This window comes from Melospiza melodia, chromosome 18, assembly GCF_035770615.1.
Source record: "Melospiza melodia melodia isolate bMelMel2 chromosome 18, bMelMel2.pri, whole genome shotgun sequence".
Lineage (NCBI taxonomy): Eukaryota > Metazoa > Chordata > Aves > Passeriformes > Passerellidae > Melospiza > Melospiza melodia.
This window is the reverse complement of record NC_086211.1, coordinates 7,764,462-7,770,461: the sequence shown is the minus strand read 5'-3', so window position 1 is coordinate 7,770,461 and position 6,000 is coordinate 7,764,462. Positions and strand designations below refer to the sequence as shown.

The window sequence follows — 6,000 nt, the reverse complement described above, 5'->3', positions numbered from 1 at the left end:
AAGTTAAAAGCAGAGTCGAGGCAATATTTCCATCTTGCGTTAATGTGACTTTTCTAGTGTGGCAAATCTAAATTCAACATTGTAACTCAAGTCATATCATCTTGCATCCATTTCACAAGAACAAAAAAACAAAACAAAACAAAACAAAACAAAACAAAAAAAAAAACCCCAAAAGCAGCAAAATGAAGCATCTCAGTGCTCAAGAGTGCACATCCTGTCCCAGGTTCCCTGCTCTCCTGCCTCTCTCCAGGTGCTGAGTACCCAAACGCAGTGTGACCTGCCAGGCAGTGCAGCCTCGCTGCTGGGAATCTCAGGGAGGGAGTCCTGCCCAGGGGCTGACAGTGAGCTCCTGTCCAGGTCTGGACAAAGCCCAGCTCGACACAAATCCAAGCAGGAGAAAGCCACTGTCGTTTCTGTGCCAGCTGAATTGCTGGGCTGGAAAAGTCATTCATGTAAGTAAATGATTACTGATTGGCCTCTGTGTGGTGACTCCATCACCATCAATAACCTTAACACAATCTGTGATCCTTCCAAAAGGACCATCATTAGGTGGACTGATGTCAGCACAGCCTCCCAAGTCCAAGGCTTTGATATCATCTTATAAATTAGGAAGACTTTCAGGCCAGACAACACTTCAGTAGTCTATGTGGGAATTGAAGGGCTGCTGCAATGAGCCTTGTAAAATGAAATGCTGAATATAAAAAGGAGCAAACAACTGTTTGCCTTCAGCATTCTGGAAGCTGTATGTGGCCAAAATAATTTTAACAGATGTGATCAGATGCCATCTCCTTTCAGCATGGAGTTAACAGCTTTGCAGTTCCTGATGGCAGGGGGAGAAGAGCCACCTGCTAGGACACAAGGGACGTGATTGCAGAGTAGGGACACCAACAGAAAAAGAAACTACCAAGTCTTGCTGTCTGAGAGAAATGAGGCTGCAAACAAATCATGCCATGGTTATCTAGACCCTGATCTGGCTTTCCCTGAGGTGGGTGCCAAAGTGTCCCTTGGTTCACACTGCACAACAGGCTCCAGCTTGTTTCATCTGTAAGCGATACTGTGCCCCTGCAAATGATCTGTGTGAGCAGTCACTGTGATTCCCTGTGCCAGTGATAAAGCTGATCTCATGGGGAGCTGTGCCAATGCTTTTAGACAGTAAACTTTTGGGCAAAAGTTATGTAAATGTTCAGATTAATTTAGATATGCAAGTGGCCCAGGAAAATCAATGGAATCACTTAGATGATTAAAATAACTTTGTCCAAAGTGTTTTTAGCCTCTGTACAGGTCCTTGATCTGTATGGATGGCTTGCATACTTGCAAAGATTAAAAAAGAACATTTTCATTAAGAAAACTTTCTCTGCTTGAATGCAGAGAAGGCGACTCAGTAAAGCAAGTTACTCTTTTCCCACTGGCATGTGTTGTGCCCAGGTCTTTATGTTCCAGTGTACAGACACTGTCTGTGAGAGACATGAAAAACTGTAATGCCAGGCTCTGTGGGTCCCTGATGTTTGCCAGTGTGGTTTCTTTATTTTTAGTAGTTCCTGGAGAAGGGCTGAATCCATCCATGTGCAAAAGATCCCAGCTGACAGGGAGGGGAGGCATGCATGTGTTTTGAGACATGTGCCTGGGGTGGCTGTGGTTATGTAAGGGCTCTTTTGACATGGCCAATTACATAAAGTGGAAATACGGGGAGGAAGGCAGTGCATGAAGGCAGAGAAGGAATCTGGCTGTAGCAGTGGCGCCTGTGTCCCTGCAGGTGCTGGGAATGAAGCAGAAGGAGGATCCCCAGGTTGGTGCATTTAAGCCTGCCCAGGATTGCCCAGGTGCTGCTGACTTGGAGCAGGTGAAGCAGGAATATTCCTGCTGCAGCCCCTGCAGGCACTGGGCACAGCGAGGCACACAGCAGCACAGGGCATCAGACACAGCATTGGAAATCTGCTCCTGTTTGTCACATTTCAAACTGAAATGTGCTCAGTGAGTGCAGGACACAGGGCAGGGGCAGTTCTGCCGCAGCAGCAGCAGGAGGGGACAGTGCTAGGGCTGGTTTGATGTGTGTGGGCACAGCCCAGAGAGGCATGGCAGGAATGACCAGTGGAGCGAATGCTTCAGCTGAGGGAGCTCAGCCCCCAGGGCAGGATTCACTGCTGTGAGATCCCTGGAGCTGGCACAGGGCATTGAGAAGGGCTTTTCTCAGTGAAAATGAAGCTCAGAACTGTTTGGGCAGGTCGTACGTGATCAGCCCAAACGCAAACATGGACTCTGCTCAGCATACAAGGACTACTACAGCATGCTCACCTTTTCCACAGGTAACACTCTTGCTCTGGCATCAGGGCTGCTTCCCTGGTGCAAGGACACTGTGTCTGCTGCTGGGAAGGGAGGGAGAATGGAGGTTTGTGCCTCCTGGCCTGCCCTGCTGAATTTCAGACAAGAAATCAGAGATCTCCCATGAGAAAGCCATAATGCAGATGTACTTCTTTGTTTCAACCTGTGTGAACCTTTCCAAGTGTAAAGATCAGTACTGTGTCCAAAAAGGTCACAAAAGGCTAAATTTTGTCCCTAGAGCAAATCTGTCATCCTTTGCTGAGCAATTTCCCATGAGCCAGCCTGTGTCACAGGCTCAGGATGTGGTGACCCCTCTGACATCTCTTCTTCGTGAGGCTGCTGCATTTCACATTGCACTGCTGAGGAGTGAAATGGGACACGGGAGGCTGTGTCCTGTTGGTGCAGTCCAGCTCCAGCAGCAGGAAGGAGCCCTGGTGTGGGGTGGATGTCAGATCTGATAGGGTTTTAAGAGGTTTCCTTCTGAGGGGGAGGCACACGTTTACCAGCTCTGGTTGATAACCACAGGGGTGAACCAGGGCGCTGGGGACACTCTGGGCACCCCTGGCCGGGTGAGCAGGGCACGGGGCCGGTCCCGGCAGCCCTGGGAGCTGCGGAGCAGCCTGGCCGGATTCCCTGCATTCCCAACAGATGGTGCTGCGGTGCCGCCGAAAGCTGAGGGCAAGCCTGGAACGTAGATCTCGGGAGATTCCCGCTCTCTGCGCTTTCCCCCACGGTGTTCCCGATGAATTGGAGCAGGTTTTGTGTTCCCCACAACAACCTGCACAGGCTTCACCTGGCCTCAGTGATTATCCCTCCTGCCCTTCAGCAGTGCCAGTGGCTCTGGTCTTGCTGCCTCCTGCTTTTGGGGATTTTGGCCTCTGCCGGCACAGCCATGAATCCCAGCAGGGAGGACAGTGGGTGCCACCTGTGTCACCCGGTCTCAGTGGCACAGGGCACAATGTCTCCCCAAGAGTGTAACTAACTGCTGCACCCTGGGGAATGATGTGTTTAACACAGCTTGGCTCTGCCTGCAGCCGGTAAGGCTGGCTCTGGTCCAGGAAAGGGGACATGGACCTTCCTGTCCTTGCTCCTTCAGCCTCCCCTGCAGCAAGGTGCTCTCCTGCCCTGGCTGGGAGAGAGGGAGACTCCTTTTCCCTGCACACTGAGGTCATCCTGCTTTTGGTACAGCCTCTCTCAGGAGTGCCTGAAGCCAGAGGATCCCTCAGGAAGGTGGAGAGGACAGTGTCTGCCTGGGGAGGACTCCAGATGTGCTGTGTGTGATTTGGGTGAAGCCTGTGCCTGGCAGGGTTAGGAGCTGATGGCCACGAGGAGCTGGGGTGATCTGGGCCCTTACATCCAGTCCAGAAGAACTCTTGGTCCTTTCATAGGTGGGATTGACAGGTCAGTTCCTTCCTCTCTATCCCCGAAGAGGTGTTGGGAGGATCCTGGTGTCCAGTGTGATGGGACTCATGGTGGCATTGATACTGGAGAGGTGGCAAGCAGAGGCAGCAGCTGTGGCAGGGGTTGAGTGCTGGGAGCAGCAGCACAGAGATGTTTTGTGCCTTGCTCAGGCTGATGTTTGTGCAGACCTGCACAAACACTCCAACCTGCTCACACACCTTCCTCGTGCTCCCTGCGTGCCAGCTTCTCCTGGCCCCTTCAGTCTTGATGAATTTACTGTTGCTGAACAATAATAGTGCTTAAAGAAGACAACAGGGAAAATGTGAAAAGACATTCAAAGTACTGAACAAATTCACTTTGCAGGAGTTCGTTGTGTCACTACCCAGCTCTTGTATGACTTCCATCACCATGGAGCATCGCTGAGATGGGGTGAGCCATGAACAGCCTCTCAAAGCGTCACTCAAGTCTAATTATTAAGGGACTCAAAAAGCACCTTGGACATTGATCTGTGAGCTGGCAGCACTGTGCTGGCTAGCCAGGACTTTGATTTAAATGAGTATCCCATCTTTCAGACCCAACTCCATTCTCTTGCCAAAAACGAAAATTACCCTTTTGTATCTCGAGGCCATGAAATTAAGTGATTCCTTTTCAGGTCATGTGCACCCGTGAAAAGCACAGACCAGGCTGATTCTCCAGAAACCCAGGGGAACCCTTGAATAAATGCACAATCAAGTGACTAGTTCCCCTAATTAATGCTGACAGAAAAATTTGATCCCCACCTCTGTGTAGAGGAAATGATGCTGATATCATTTCACCCTAATTTAGCTGAAATTATCTTTGGTGTATGCATGGCTGTGCTTTGGAATAGTAACGAAATTTTGGCTCTATGAAGATTTTTCCAGTGGGTGCAGTCTTAATTTCATAAAAATAGAAGGATTTTCAATACTGTACTTCTTTAAACAAATTTCTGTTAATCTTAATTGCTTGGGTTGAGGTACTGTCCTGGAGGGACAGCCCTGATGGTGTTGATGGGTTTATTGTGCTCATGTGTGGCAGGTGAGAACCCCGCAAGGCACCCAGTCTCCTTTCTTCTGCCTTCAGCCTGTGAGCTCCTGTTTATAGCACAAAGAGGTGACAGGAAAATACTTGCTGAGTGGGGAATTGAGCAGTCTTGTGTCTAAGCAGCCTTTGTCACATACCACGGCTTTGAGGACAAGCAGGGTGAATGTGCTTCTTCCCTCCTGCCCTTACAGCAGTGTCAGTGGGCCATGGCTCTGTCATCTGTCCCGCTCCAGGCTGGTGGCTGTAGGTGGCACCATTGAATCACAGCGAGGATCGCAGTGCAGCACTCGGGGGCCAGCGCTGCATCCCAAAAGCTGAGCTGCCAGGGGTATAAGTGGATATTTTTCCCCTGACGAGGGGGAGAGAAATGATGCGTTGACTCCATCTTATCAGAAGGCTAATTAATTACTTTATTATACTATATTATTCTATACTATATTACATTACATCTAAACTGAATCTGCCAAGCACTCAACTCTGCACATCCTGCCCAGAATCTCGCGACTGTCAGCGACAGTCCCGACACACACACACACACACTGACAGGCCCTGATAGGCCAAGGAAACAAAACACCATCTCTGTGGGGAAACAATCTCCATATTGCATTTTACTTTTGCACAAACACAGGCACAGCAAATTATAAGAATTGTTTTTCCTTTCTCTGAGGTTCAAAGAATGTGAAACCCTGAAATATTCTTGGGAAGAACTTTGCCTTGCTTTTCTCTGTGCAGAGAAATGTGGCGACACCGGGCTGTCCTCAACTGGGGTACCCTCTGCCCAGCTTCATCTGAGGGGGTGTGTGTGTCCCTCCTGCCCGGAGTATCAGAGCACCAGAGCTGCCCTGGGCCTGCTCCCCACCCCCTCTGGAGCACCAGAGCTGCCCTGAGCCTGCTCCCCACCCCCTCTGGAGCACCAGAGCTGTCCTGGGCCTGCTCTCCTCACATCTCTGGAGCACCAGAGCTGCCCTGAGCCTGCTCCCCACACCCTCTGGAGCACCAGAGCTGTCCTGGGCCTGCTCTCCTCACATCTCTGGAGCACCAGAGCTGCCCTGAGCCTGCTCCCCACACCCTCTGGAGCACCAGAGCTGTCCTGGGCCTGCTCTCCTCACATCTCTGGAGCACCAGAGCTGTCCTGAGCCTGCTCCCCACACCCTCTGGAGCACCAGAGCTGCCCTGACCCTGCTCCCCACACCCTCTGGAGCACCAGAGCTGCCCTGA

The 6,000-nt window shown here is 50.8% G+C and overlaps 1 long non-coding RNA gene across 1 annotated transcript in view; it reads left to right on the top strand.

The window, feature by feature from the left end:
* The first annotated feature begins 2,098 nt into the window (after positions 1–2,098).
* The window catches only part of LOC134426696 (uncharacterized), a 57,749-nt gene continuing 53,847 nt past the window's right edge, over positions 2,099–6,000 (top strand). The window contains exon 1 of the long non-coding RNA XR_010030022.1: positions 2,099–2,303. This is a non-coding gene — a long non-coding RNA (uncharacterized LOC134426696). The remainder of the gene's footprint in view (positions 2,304–6,000) is intronic.